Here is a 14,483-nt window from a genome sequence, read left to right on the forward strand (position 1 = left end):
AACAGGGAACTGTGGCTGCAACCAGGACTGAATGAACTAACATCCAAGAAGGGAAATAGAACCGTCCAAGGCAAACTGAAATCACTAGCCATCTTACTCCCTGTATCTGTTTGCTGATGCTGGGCATGCGCTGAGGACTGAGCTTTTCCCAGGCAGAAGGTATCTGATGGGGATAAAGTGAAACCAATAAAGCCGTTAGTGGTATGTGGTGATGGAGGGATGAGTTGAAAACTTGAATGGCATCAATGCACAGCTATTTTTCTCTAAAGGACACTTACTAAAGTCTGGACTGCATAGGAGGCTTAAGAGCTACCATAAGAGCTCATAAAAAGCAGAGCAAAATCTCCCAAAACTCCTGGTTCTGTGATAATAAAACCAGCTAGAGAAAAGGAATTTGTTGGAAGCACATGGTCCCAAGACATTTGTCAAGTATTGGACTAATGTGGAGTAGGACACAAAAGAACTATTCTAAAAATTCTTGAAAGGCCAAGTGGTTTCCAAATAACTGCATTCCAAAACAAAACTCAAGAATACCTACCTATAGGAGGGCTTCCCTGGTGTTCTGGTGGTTAAGCATCTGCCTTCCAATGTAGGGGACACAGGGGTCCAGGAAGATTCCCCATGCCATGGAACTAAGCCTCTGAGCCACAACTACTCAGCCCATGTGCCACAACTACTGAAACCCACACACCTAGAGCCTGTGCTCTGCAACAAGAGAAGCCGGTGCAATGAGAAAGCTGTGCACTGCAACAAAGAGTAGCCCCTCTCACCACAACTAGAGAAAGTCTATGTGCAGCAATGAAGACCCAGTCAGAGACACACAAATAAATCTTTTTTTTAAAAAAACACCTATAGGAATACAAAAATATCCAGCACATAAATAGTCACAATTTTGACATCCAATCAAAAATTACCAGACTTTTATTTCTGGTCAAAATAGAATAACAGGGACTAGATTTATCCTCCCATCGAAAACAACCAAAGACCCAGACAAAATATATTAAATAATGACTTTTAGACATTAAAAACCAAGCAACAAAGGACTTTAATCCCTGAAATACAGGAAATGAATTTAGGCTGAATACTTTAAGAATTGCTGAGGCTGGATACTTTGAGAATTTCCAGTTTGGTAAGTCTGCAAAGACCAACAACACAGAATGCACAGGGTAGAATACCACAGAGGAGAAAGCTGCACAGAGATAGAGTTTAATAGATCAAAGGCTAATCTCTTCCAGAAACACTCTCATAGACACATAGAAATAATGTTTTGCTACTTATTTGAGCATCCTATTTGGGCAAGTCAAGTTGACATATAAAATATAACTTCACAACAGAATAATGTGGTTAAATCTCAAAAACACTAAGCTGAGCAAGAGAAGCCAATAGAAAAGAGTACACACCATATTATCCAGAAATCAGATCAAGGATTATCTAAGGATGGAGTTATCAATGGTAGGGATAGGAGACAGAGAAGGCAATGGCACCCTACTCCACTACTCTTGCCTGGAGAATCCCATGGATGGAGGAGTCTGGTGGGCTACAGTCCATGGGGTCCCGAAGAGTCGGACATGACTGACCGACTTCACTTTCACTTTTCACTTTCTTGCGTTGGAGAAGGAAATGGCAACCCACTCCAGTATTCTTCCCTGGAGAATCCCAGGGACGGAGGAGCCTGGTGGGCTGTCGTCTATGGGGTCGCACAGAGTCGGACACGACTGAAGTGACTTAGCAGCACCAGCAGCAGGGATAGGAGAAAGGAAGAGATTACAAAAGAGCAGGAGGAAACAATGGGGGATGCTGGTTATGTTCACTAGTGAGGCTTCACAGGTATATATATATCACAGGTATATATCCCTGGGTCAGGAAGATCCACTGGAGGAGGAAATGGCCACCACTCCAGTACTCTTGTCGGAAGAACCCCATGGACAGAGAAGTCTGTCGAGGTACAGTCTATAGGGTCACAAACAGTCAAAAGCAATTGAACGACAGGCCACCATACATATATATACAAACATATGTGTGTATATATATGAAAAGATCAAGTGTGCACTTTAAATATGTTTAGTTACTATATGTCAATTATACCCCAGTAAATAAAAATAAAAGTTAAGAAGTAAAAAATGGTGAAATACATATGTTTTTAGAAAACAAAAGCTGAGGAAACACATTAGCAAAGGATATTACAAATATACTAAAAGTACTTTTTATGAAAGAATGAAAATAATCCTAGTTAGAAAAATGGGAATTCAGAATGGAATAAAGAATAATGAAAATGGTAGATGTGTGGGCAAAAATATTTAATGACTTCAGGAATTTACAATAGTTTGTCAAGAGCAAAGCAAAAGTAAAATTTGGTAAAGGGAGTTATAGTTTTCCAAGAATTCTAGAAGTATTGTGAAAGTAATCATTTGTATAAAAATATACTAAATCATAAATGTTGCATGTTGATATTTCTAAGGTAAAATCTCAAAGAATAGTAAAGCAAGTTAATAGGAGAAAACATAATAACATAAAATATCTGTCTAATCAAAAAGAGCAAAGAAGGAGGGTAAAGTGGAACATAAAACATATGGTACAGAACTAGAACAAATAATTTCACAATTTGTATGGAAATACAAAAAACCTCGAATAGCCAAAGTAATCTTGAGAAAGAAGAATGGAACTGGAGGAATCAACCTGCCTGACTTCAGACTCTACTACAAAGCCACAGTCATCAAGACAGTATGGTACTGGCACAAAGACAGAAATATAGATCAATGGAACAGAATAGAAAGCCCAGAGATAAATCCACGAACCTATGGATACCTTATCTTTGACAAAGGAGGCAAGGATATACAATGGAAAAAAGAAAACCTCTTTAACAAGTGGTGCTGGGAAAACTGGTCAACCACTTGTAAAAGAATGAAACTAGAACACTTTCTAACACCATACACAAAAATAAACTCAAAATGGATTAAAGATCTAAATGTAAGACCAGAAACTATAAAACTCCTAGAGGAGAACATAGGCAAAACACTCTCCGACATAAATCACAGCAAGATCTTCTATGACCCACCTCCCAGAATATTGGAAATAAAAGCAAAAATAAACACATGGGACCTAATGAAACTTAAAAGCTTTTGCACTACAAAGGAAACTATAAGTAGGGTGAAAAGACAGCCCTCAGATTGGGAGAAAATAATACCAAATGAGGAAATAGACAAAGGATTAATCTCAAAAATATACAAACAACTCCTGAAGCTCAATTCCAGAAAAATAAATGACCCAATCAAAAAATGGGCCAAAGAACTAAACAGACATTTCTCCAAAGAAGACATACAGATGGCTAACAAACACATGAAAAGATGCTCAACATCACTCATTATCAGAGAAATGCAAATCAAAACCACAATGAGGTACCATTACACGCCAGTCAGGATGGCTGCTATCTGAAAGTCTACAAGCAATAAATGCTGGAGAGGGTGTGGAGAAAAGGGAACCTTCTTACACTGTTGGTAGGAATGCAAACTAGTACAGCCACTATGGAAAACAGTGTGGAGATTTCTTAAAAAACTGGAAATAGAACTGCCATATGACCCAGCAATCCCACTTCTGGGCATACACACTGAGGAATCCAGATCTGAAAGAGACACGTGCACCCCAATGTTCATCGCAGCACTGTTTATAGTAGTGAGGACATGGAAGCAACCTAGATGCCCATCAGCAGATGAATGGATAAGGAAGCTGTGGTACATATACACCATGGAATATTACTCAGCCGTTAAAAAGAATTCATTTGAATCAGTTCTAATGAGATGGATGAAACTGGAGCCCATTATACAGAGTGAAGTAAGCCAGAAAGATAAAGACCATTACAGCATACTAACACATAAGAAAGATGGTAACGATAACCCTATATGCAAAACAGAAAAAGAGACACAGAAGTACAGAACAGACTTTTGAACTCTGTGGGAGAAGGTGAGGGTGGGATGTTTCGAAAGAACAGCATGTATATTATCTATGGTGAAACAGATCACCAGCCCAGGTGGGATGCATGAGACAAGTGCTCGGGCCTGGTGGGCTGGGAAGACCCAGAGGAATCGGGTGGAGAGGGAGGTGGGAGGGGGGATCGGGATGGGGAATACATGTAACTCTATGGCTGATTCATATCAATGTATGACAAAACCCACTGAAATGTTGTGAAGTAGTTAGCCTCCAACTAATAAATTAAAAAAAAAAGAAAAAAAAAGCTGAAAAAAACAAAAAAACAACATACGGTTTGGTGGTTCCTTTTTAAACCTTGATTGTGTTACAGCAACTTGTGTGCAAATCATGGCTTCAGGCCATTTAAAAAATACAGTAAATGTAAAAACCAAGTAATAAAGCGGTAGACATATACCCAGCTATAATAGTAATTATACTAAATTTCAATGAACTAAAAGATTAAGATTGCCAGACTAGGTAAGAAAAAAATCCTGTCCTTGAGAATATAAAGATTTTTAATTTGAAGGTAAGAAAGTAACTTCATATACATGCTCAGGAAGACAGAGGGGATATTTTAGAGTACATGATTTTCCTGGAAACACTCTCAACCTCAGTATTAGAAATTGTTTTGTTTTCTTGTTTGGAGGTTATCTAATTTTTACACTAATAACAGCCATCCTAATGAGTGTGAAGTGAAAACTGAGATTTTAATTTGCACTGCACTAATAATCATTCACATCGACATTTTTTCATATGCTTATTGGCCATTTGTGTATCTTCTTTGAAGAAATGTTCTTTTAAGTCCTTTGCTCATTTCTAAATTGTTTCCTTTTAGTTGTTGAAAGAGTTTTTTATGTTTTCTGGATATCAATCCCATGTCAGATACATGATTTGCAAATATTTTCTCCTTTTCTGTGGATACTTTTTCACTCTGATAATACAAGCCCTTTGACGTACAAAAATTTTTCATTTTGATAAAGTCCAACTTATCTGTTTCTTTTGTTGCCTGTGCCTTTGATGTTATATTCAAGAAATCATTTCCAAATTCAATGTCATGAAGCTTTCCCCCTATGTTTTGTTCTAAGAGTTTTATGGTTTTAGTTGTTACATTTAGGTCTTTAATCAATTTTCCAGTAGTCACATATGGATGTGAGAGTGGGACCATAAAGAAGGCTGAGCACCAAATAATTGATACTTTTGATTTGTGGCGTTGGAGAAGACTCTTGAGAGGCCCTTGGACTGCAAGGAGATCCAACCAGTCAATCCTAAAGGAAATCAACACTGAATATTCACTGGAAGGACTGATGCTGAAAATGAAACCACAATACTTTGGCCACCTGATGGGAAGAGCCAACCCATTAGGAAAGACCCTGGTGCAGGTGGAGGAGAGGATGACAGAAGATGAGATTGTTGGATGGTATCACTGACTCAATGGACAAGAGTTTGAGAAAGCTCTGGGAGATAGTGAAGGACAGGGAAGCCTGGCATGCTGCAGTCCATAGGGTTGCAAAGAGTCAGACGTGACTGAACAACTGAATAACAACAACAACAAATGTGTATGGTGTTAAATAAGAGTTCAACTTTGTTCTAGTGCAGGTAGATATCCATTTCCCTCAGAACTTTTTGTTGAAAAGGCTGTCCTTTCATTCACTGAATGGTCTTGGGACCTCTTATTGAAAATCATTTGACCATATAAGTAAGAGTTTATTTCTTGGCTCTATACTATTCCACTGGTCTATGTCTGTCATTATGCTAGTACCACATTGTTTTGATTACTGTTGCTTTGCAGTAGGTTTTAAAGTCAGGAAATGTGTTTTCCAACTTTGTTCTTAATTTTCAAAATTGTTTTGGATATTCAGGAGCCCTTGAAGTTCCATTTAAGAATTTTAAGGTGGATTTTTCTATTTTTGCAAAAAAAAAAAAAAAGGTTAGAATTTTGATATGGAATGCCTTGGATCTGTAGATCATTTGGGGTAGTATGAGCATCTTAGCAATATTGTCTTCCAATTTATGAACATTGGCCATTTTTCCATTTATTTTTGTCTTCTTTAATTTCTTTCATCAGTGTTTTACAGTTTCATTGTATAAGTATTTCATCTCCTTCATTGATTCCCAAGTATGTTACTCTTTTTAAGGCAAATAGGATTGCTTTATTAGTTTCCTTTTCCAGCTGTTCATTGTTAGGATACAGAATCACAACTGATTTTTGTGTGTTGATTTTATATCCTGCTATTTTGCTGAATTCATTTATTATTTCTAACTTGTGTGTGTGGAATCTTTACAGTTTCTTAGATGAGATCATATCATATGTGAACAGAGATAATTTACTTCTTTTCCAAATTAGATGGCTTTTAGCTCCCTACCTTCTTATCCCAAGAATCTTCAGAGAGATTCTCCACACTCTCTGAAGACGTAGGAAAGACCCTTCTTAGGAAGACTCTGCCTTATACCATCCATTCCCAGTGACATTCTTCTGTGGTGAGCTCTGATGAGTATGGGATTATTCTCAAAAACTCTCACTGTTTCACCTTCCCATTGGCAAGACATGTTTTTGCCTTGTACTATATGCCCCTCCTCTATGCTGTTAGAATATCCAAAGGTTAGGACAGTTGCCACATTCTGATAAAAGTACCTGTTTTGAGCATTTATGTCTTACAAATTTGAGGTTGTCAAGGAGAAGTTGACTGACTCTGTGACTCCAGTGCCTAGCATGGTGTCAGGAAAATTAACTACTCAATAAATATTCATTAAATAATGTGTATAAAATCCTTTGTAAACTGAAAGTACAGAAGAAAATAATTATTACTATTTCTTTACACACAATGATCCTTTTTTCCTTAGCCCCTCCTGATCCTAGGAAGAAGAACCATTAAGGTAAAATTTGTTACACTCATTCAAGCACCTTTCATTCCTGCTAATCCAAAAGTTATTTGGTAGGCATCTAATATGGGGACAGCCCCGAGATTGAATTTGGGAGTGTGCAGCAGAGTCTTGTGATTATACACTCCTCCCCTTGGAGGTGATGCTTCCTAGCAGTGTAAATAAGCCTTGGCTCCATCCTGTGGGCCTCCTTGGCCAGGTGCACAATTCCCTATGGGATAAGTACTCTCTCAGACCTCACTGCTCAACACGGGCTGCCGCTTAAGGAGTTGGATAATATTGTAGGCAATTTTTGTTTTCCCCTCAAGTTTTCCCAACCTAGCCTGAAGACTGTCCTTATTCTCATCCTCTATGGCTGCCAAGAGACTGCCATCAGCTCATGCTACTATAACATATGCTTTTATAATTCTCTAGCCCTGCAAATACTTTCTTCCAACTAGTTGCTCAGTTATATATCCTCAGGGCATAGGCTAAGTATAATGTTTATTCAGCAAACTGAGGACTATGCCCTGGCTTTGGCTGAAGTGCCTAGTGGCTATTTAACACACACAAAGTTCATCACGGTTCAAAGAGAACACTAGAGCAGAAAGAAATTGTCAAGCAAACAAGATAAGACCAAGGCCTTTTCTCCACACCCTCTCCAGCATTTATTGCTTGACTGTTGGTGGGAATGCAAACTAGTACAGCCACTATGGAAAACAGTGTGGAGATTTCTTAAAAAACTGGAAATAGAACTGCCATATGACCCAGCAATCCCACTTCTGGGCATACACACTGAGGAAACCAGATCTGAAAGAGACACGTGCACCCCAATGTTCATCGCAGCACTGTTTATAATAGCCAGGACATGGAAGCAACCTAGATGCCCATCAGCAGATGAATGGATAAGGAAGCTCTGGGACATATACACCATGGAATATTACTCAGCCATTAAAAAGAATTCATTTGAATCAGTTCTAATGAGATGGATGAAACTGGAGCCCATTATACAGAGTGAAGTAAGCCAGAAAGATAAAGAACATTACAGCATACTAACACATATATATGGAATTTAGAAAGATGGTAACGATAACCCTAGATGCAAAACAGAAAAAGAGACACAGAAGTACAGAACAGACTTTTGAACTCTGTGGGAGAAGGTGAGGGTGGGATGTTTCGAAAGAACAGCATGTATATTATCTATGGTGAAACAGATCACCAGCCCAGGTGGGATGCATGAGACAAGTGCTCGGGCCTGGTGGGCTGGGAAGACCCAGAGGAATCGGGTGGAGAGGGAGGTGGGAGGGGGGATCAGGATGGGGAATACATGTAACTCTATGGCTGATTCATATCAATGTATGACAAAACCCACTGAAATGTTGTGAAGTAATTAGCCTCCAACTAATAAAAAAAAAAAAAAAGACCAAGGCCTACTGACTCAGCTGGCAAAAACACAATGAGCCACTTTTACATGCAGTTTATTACTTACATAAACAGTGAAAAAAGAGTAGTCAAATGTGCCAGCTCCCTGGGCCATTGTCCTGCATACAAAAAGTCACCACCAAAACAAAAGGGCACTATGACTGCCATGTGAGTTGTAGGATATCCACTGCTGAGGAGCCAATTCTAGACTGGAACTAAATGGTTTTATCGTCTCAGCTATGCCCTGAGAAAAGAAGGCAGAAAGCATCATTTCTCATCAAAACTTGGTAGGCATTGATAACCTATCTCATGAGAGACTATGAAGGGAAACACAAAGGCAAGTGGGATCTTCAAGGCAACTCCAGGATCTTCAAGCCAGTGGGATCTTCAAGCCTCCTGTCCTCTCATGTTCCAGAGGATAAAAAGGCATTCTGCCAAAGCTCAGATCAGCTGCAATTTAAGCCTGCGTGGCCTATGTGAATACAAAGTCTCCAGGGCACCATGGCAGGGGTGTTCCTCTGCAGGAAACTTGGAAAACTGGAAAAATTAAGGATTACAACCTAATTTTATAGATGAAGAAACTAGGCTTACAAAGATTAAGAAACATGCTAGAGCTCCCACAGCTTGTTGGTGGCATTGTTATCTTTATAAATCTGGGAGCCTTAAGACTTCCAAGCCAGTGCTCTTTGCACTCTAGCCACACAGCCTCATATTGTGTGAACCATAAACCATGTGAATCATAAACCATGATCTTCACAACAGAGGATGAGATGATTGGATGGTATCACTGACTCAATGGATATGAGTTTGGGTAAACTCTGGGAGTTGGTGATGGACAGGGAGGCCTGGCGTGCTGCAGTCCATGGGGTCGCAAAGAGTCAGACGCGACTGAGCGACTGAACTGAACTGATCTGAACTGAACTTCTCACGTTTAAGATGAAAAAATCAGAAGATTCCTGTCCAGGAAAAACATATCCTCATGGATTTCATGGGTGTATTTTTCATGCTCAGTCACCTTTCAATCCCTAGCTGACGAAATTAGACAAAGGAACATGTAAATAATAATTAACACTCATCACAATTGCAATATGTTTAGTAATTATCTATATAATGTTTGACTATTAGAAGATAATCTTTATGACAGTAAGATCTGCCTTGTTTTTGCCTCCTTACTATACAGGTCCTTGCCACATAGAATAGTCAAAAAATACTTGTTGAATGGATGAATAAAAGACATTATAAACAGACAATTTTTACATTACATTATAAACAACCAATATTCCTTCGTTCCAAGTGTGTATGCTAAGTTGCTTCAGTTGTGTTCAACTTTTTGCAAACCTATGGACTGTAGCCCACCAGGCTCCTCTGTCCACAGGATTCTCCAGGCATAAGTACTGGAGTGGATTGCCATTTCCTCCTTCAGGGGATCTTACTGACCCAGGGATCCAACCCAGGTCTTTTATGTCTCCTGCATTGGCAGGCTGGTTCTTTATGACTAGCACAACCTGGGAAGCCCAAGTGTATTCCTCAAAAAATCCTTTACTGGGCCTAGATTTAAGAAATAAAACCATGGATTTGAAAAAGATTTTATTGGATTTGAATACCAGATCCAGCACTTTAAGTAGGCAGTCTTTTTGAGCCTCATTATCCCATTTTACAAAATAGAGAATATAACATTACATATGGATCTTTTAGATGATTTTAGATATGTGTGTGTGTGTGTGTGTGTGTGTGTATGGATGTGTGTTACTGAGTCCAAGCTCACTCTGTTCACTTCATGACATAGCAATAAATCCAAGAGACATGATGTTCAGGCAAGAAATACAACTTCATTTGGAAAGCTGGCAGACTGAGAAGATGGCAGATTATCTCAAAACAACCATCTTATTGGGGTCTGGATGCCAGGTTCTTTTATAGAGCACAGAGTTGGGAGAGGTGAGAAAATAAAGTAAAAATGCTACTAATCTTTCAAATAACTTCTAGAATGGCAAGACTCAGGGAGGGGATGTGTTAATTTCTTTCATCTGGTAGCCACCCAAAGGTGGAAAGGGTCCTGATCAAAGGCACATTGGCTTAATATTCAAGCAGCTGAGGTGGCATTCTGTGAGGCAGTCCATTATGGATAAACAGTATCCTTTAAGTGAACAAAAGCAATGGGAAGGAAAAGTTAAAGTAAAAGAAACACATCCAACATGGAGTCATAATTGGCTCTGAAGCTGAGAGCTCCGGAGAAGGCAATGGCACCCCACTCCAGTAACAGTACTCTCATAGGCAATGGTACTCTTGCGTGGAAAATCCCATGGATGGAGGAGCCTGGTAGTCTGCAGTCCATGGTGTCGCTAAGAGTCAGACACGACTGAGTGACTTCCCTTTCTTTTTTTCCCAATTATTTTTATTAGTTGGGCGACTTCACTTTCACTTTTCACTTTCATGCAATGGAGAAGGAAATGGCAACCCACTCCAGTATTCGTGCCTGGAGAATCCCAGGGATGTGGGAGCCTGGTGGGCTGCTTTCTATGGGGTCACACAGAGTTGGACACGACTGAAGTGACTTAGCAGCAGCAGCTGAAAGCTCAGCTTCTCTGTACATCAGTACCAAATCAAATCTCGGAGACAGAGTTTTGGGCAAAGTAGATGCAAAAAGGCAAAATGGTTGTCTGAGGAGGACTTACAAACAGCTGAGAAAAGAGAAGCAAAAGGCAAAGGAGAAAAGGAAAGATACACCCATCTGTATGCAGAGTTCCAGAGAATAGCAAGGAGAGATAAGAAAGCCTTCTTAAGTCAATAATGCAAAGAAATAGAGGAAAACAATAGAGTGGGAAAGACTAGAGAACTCTTCAAGAAAATTAAGAGATATCAAAGGAACATTTCATGCAAAGATGGGCACAATAAAGGACAGAAATGGTATGGACCTAACAGAGGAGAAGATATTAAGAAGAGGTGGCAAGAATACACAGAAGTACTGTACAAAAAAGGTCTTAATAACCCAGATAACCATGATGGTGTGGTCACTCTCCTAGAGCCAGACATACCAGAGTGTGAAGTCAAGTGGGCCTTAGGAAGCACTATTAAGAACAAAGTTAGTGGAGGTGATAGAATCCCAACTGAGCTATTTCAAATCCTAAAAGATGAAGCTGTGAAAGTGCTGCACTCAATTTGCAAATTTGGAAAACTCAGCAGCGGCTACAGGACTAGAAATTTCAGTTTTCATTCCAATCCCAAAGAAGGGCGATACTAAAGAATGATCAAACTTCCGCACAATTGCACTCATTTCACATGCTAGCAATGTGCTCAAAATCCTTCAAGCCAGGCTTCAACAGTACATGAATTGAGAACTTCCAGGTGTATAAGTGGATTTAGAAAAGGCAGAGGAACCAGAGATCAAATTGCCAATATCCGTTGGATCATAGAAAAAGCAAGAGAATTCCAAAAAAACATCTACTTCTGCTTCAATGACTACACTAAAGCTTTTGACAGTGTGGATCACAACAGACTGTGGAAAATTCTTAAAGAGATGGGAATACCAGACTACCTTACCTGCCTCCTGAGAAATCTGTATGCAGGTCAAGAAGCAACAGTTAGAACTGGACATGGAACAGACTGGTTCCAAATTGGAAAAGGAGTATGTCAAGGCTGTATATTGTTATCCTACTTATTTAACTTATATGCAGAAATATAAACATCATTCGAAATGCCAGGCTGGATGAAGCACAAGCTGGAATCAAGATTGCTGGGAGAAATATCAATAACCTCAGATACACAGATGACATCACCCTTAAGGCAGCAAGTGAATAATTAAAGAGCCTCTTGACAAAAGTGAAAGAGGAGAGTGAAAAAGTTGGCTTAAAACTCAACATTCAGAAAACTAAGATTATGGCATCCGATCCCATCACTTCATGGGAAATAGATAGGGAAACAATGGAGACAGTGAGAGACTTTATTTTTGGGGGCTCCAAAATCACTGCAGATGATGACTGCAGCCATGAAATTTAAAAATGCTTACTCCTTGGAAGAAAAGCTATGACAAACCTAGACAGCATATTACAAAGCAGAGTATTACTTTGCCAACAAAGGTCCGTCTAGTCAAAGCTACGGTTTTTCCAGTAGTCATGTATGGATGTGAGTTGGACTATAAAGAGGGCTGGGCACTGAAGAATTGATGCTTTTAAACTGTGGTGTTGGAGAAGACTCTTGAGAGGCCCTTGGACTGTAAGGAGATCAAACCAGTCAAAAGGAAATTAGTCCTGAATATTCATTGGAAGGACTGATGCTGAAGGTGAAACTCCAATACTTTGGACACATGATGCAAAGAGCTGACTCATTGGAAAAGACCGTGATGCTGGGAAAGATTGAGGGCAGGAGAAGGGGGTGACAGAGGATGAGATGGTTGGTTGGCATTACTGACTCAATGGACAAGAGCTGCAGCAATCTCCAGGAGATGATGAAGGACAGGAAAGCTTGTTGTGCTTCACTTCATGGGTTCCCAAAGAGCCGAACATAACTTAGCAACTGAACAACCACAATGATGACCAGCCTTAAATGTATCAAGTAAAGTTTACGATGTCCTTAGGATATACCCTACTATGAGTTTATAGACAAGCATGCTTTCAAATTTTGCTTGAATTAATTATATTCTATGTGGCTATATTATCATTTAATGTATAATTAAATTCACTTATTCTGCTTTTATTTTTTAGTTTTAAGATTTGCTTTTTTATCCTCTTTCAGAATATGTAAAACAGTGACATGGTTAAAAAATTAAAACTGTATCAAGATTACACTTAGAAAAAAGCCTCACCCATCTCCATATCTCAGACTCCATTTCCATGCAATCCTAGATAAAAACATTTCCTAGATAAAAACATGTGCTGCTGAAGTGAGCACAAAGAATACTGGAGTGGGTTGCCATGCCCTCCTCCAGAGGATCTTCCCAACCCAGGGATCAAACCGAGGTCTTCCACATTGCAGGCAGATTCTTTACCATCTCAGCCACCAAGAAAGCCCAAGAATACTGGAGTGGGTAGCCTATCCCTTCACCAGGGGAACTTCCTGACCCAGAAATTGAATTGGAGTCTTCTGCATTGCAAGTAGATTCTTTACCAGTCGAGCTACCTGGGAAGCCATCTGTTTCCCCTTTTCCTTACACAAAAAAATAGCATCCTGTTTTGATAGGTTGGGACCTGGGACCCTTTACTGGAGTGCTTTCACCTGGACACACATCTCCTAGAGCAACAGAATACAAAGAAACTATAAGGTACTAAACACAACTGCACACCCTCACAGTTGGAACAATTATGAACAATAAGATACAAAAAGGCCACAAACCAATGGCCATTTCTGAGGTGCCTGGAACAAAGTAGGGTACTGCACCTGTCCCCTGCACACAATACCACCAAAGGGGTGGAAAGACCACCTCTAAGCTATATCCCCAGACCAACTCATGGACCACTCACATTGTTAATCCTTTTAACAACCCAAGCAGCTTCCCTCTGGGAGCAAGCCAGGGAACCTGTTTCTCATTTTCACTCCCTTGTACTGTAGCACCAGCACCCATAAAGCTTTGCCTGAAATTCTCATCCGACCTCTTATCAATTTCTATTGACTAAAGAGTCCAAGGACTGGGATCAGTAACACTGTGTACCTGCTCTTTTGTACCTTGCCTTTTTTCCCTCATAAAAACACATTCTGGAAATAACTCTGTATTGATTCATAGATATATTCCTCACATTTATGGCTTCAAAGTACTCCAGGTGTGTATGCATTAATTGGTCATTCTTAAATATGGGAAGTGGGGACCAATCATCATGAAATTATCAACCTTTATGATCACACTCATTTCATAAGCACAGATAGTATGAGTAGGGGGAAGGTAGTTTTGAGAGCCATTTAAAGGATAGTATGAGGATGAGGATAGATTTCCAGAAGAACCCACCTGTAGGAGATTGCTGCTCAGCCCACTAACCAAACCTTCTTCTGCCCCAGTTGGTCCTAGTGAAGCTCCAGCTTCATCCCCAGGGATCCTCTCAGAAATGTGGCACCTTCTCCAAGTTCTCTCCCCAAAGAGGCTCTCCTTTCCTACCCAATTAAATTGCCTCTGCACTGGCATCTGAAGCATCTTTCTTTCATTTTTAAATTTTCGTTTCTTTTTTAGACAATAGCAACACGTGTATATATTCTCTTTGTAAGTTACATGATAATAGAATGTATAAGGAAAAAAGTCAGTTCTTCTTCTCTACACT

Source organism: Muntiacus reevesi, chromosome 1 (genome assembly GCF_963930625.1).
Source record: "Muntiacus reevesi chromosome 1, mMunRee1.1, whole genome shotgun sequence".
Classification (NCBI taxonomy): domain Eukaryota; kingdom Metazoa; phylum Chordata; class Mammalia; order Artiodactyla; family Cervidae; genus Muntiacus; species Muntiacus reevesi.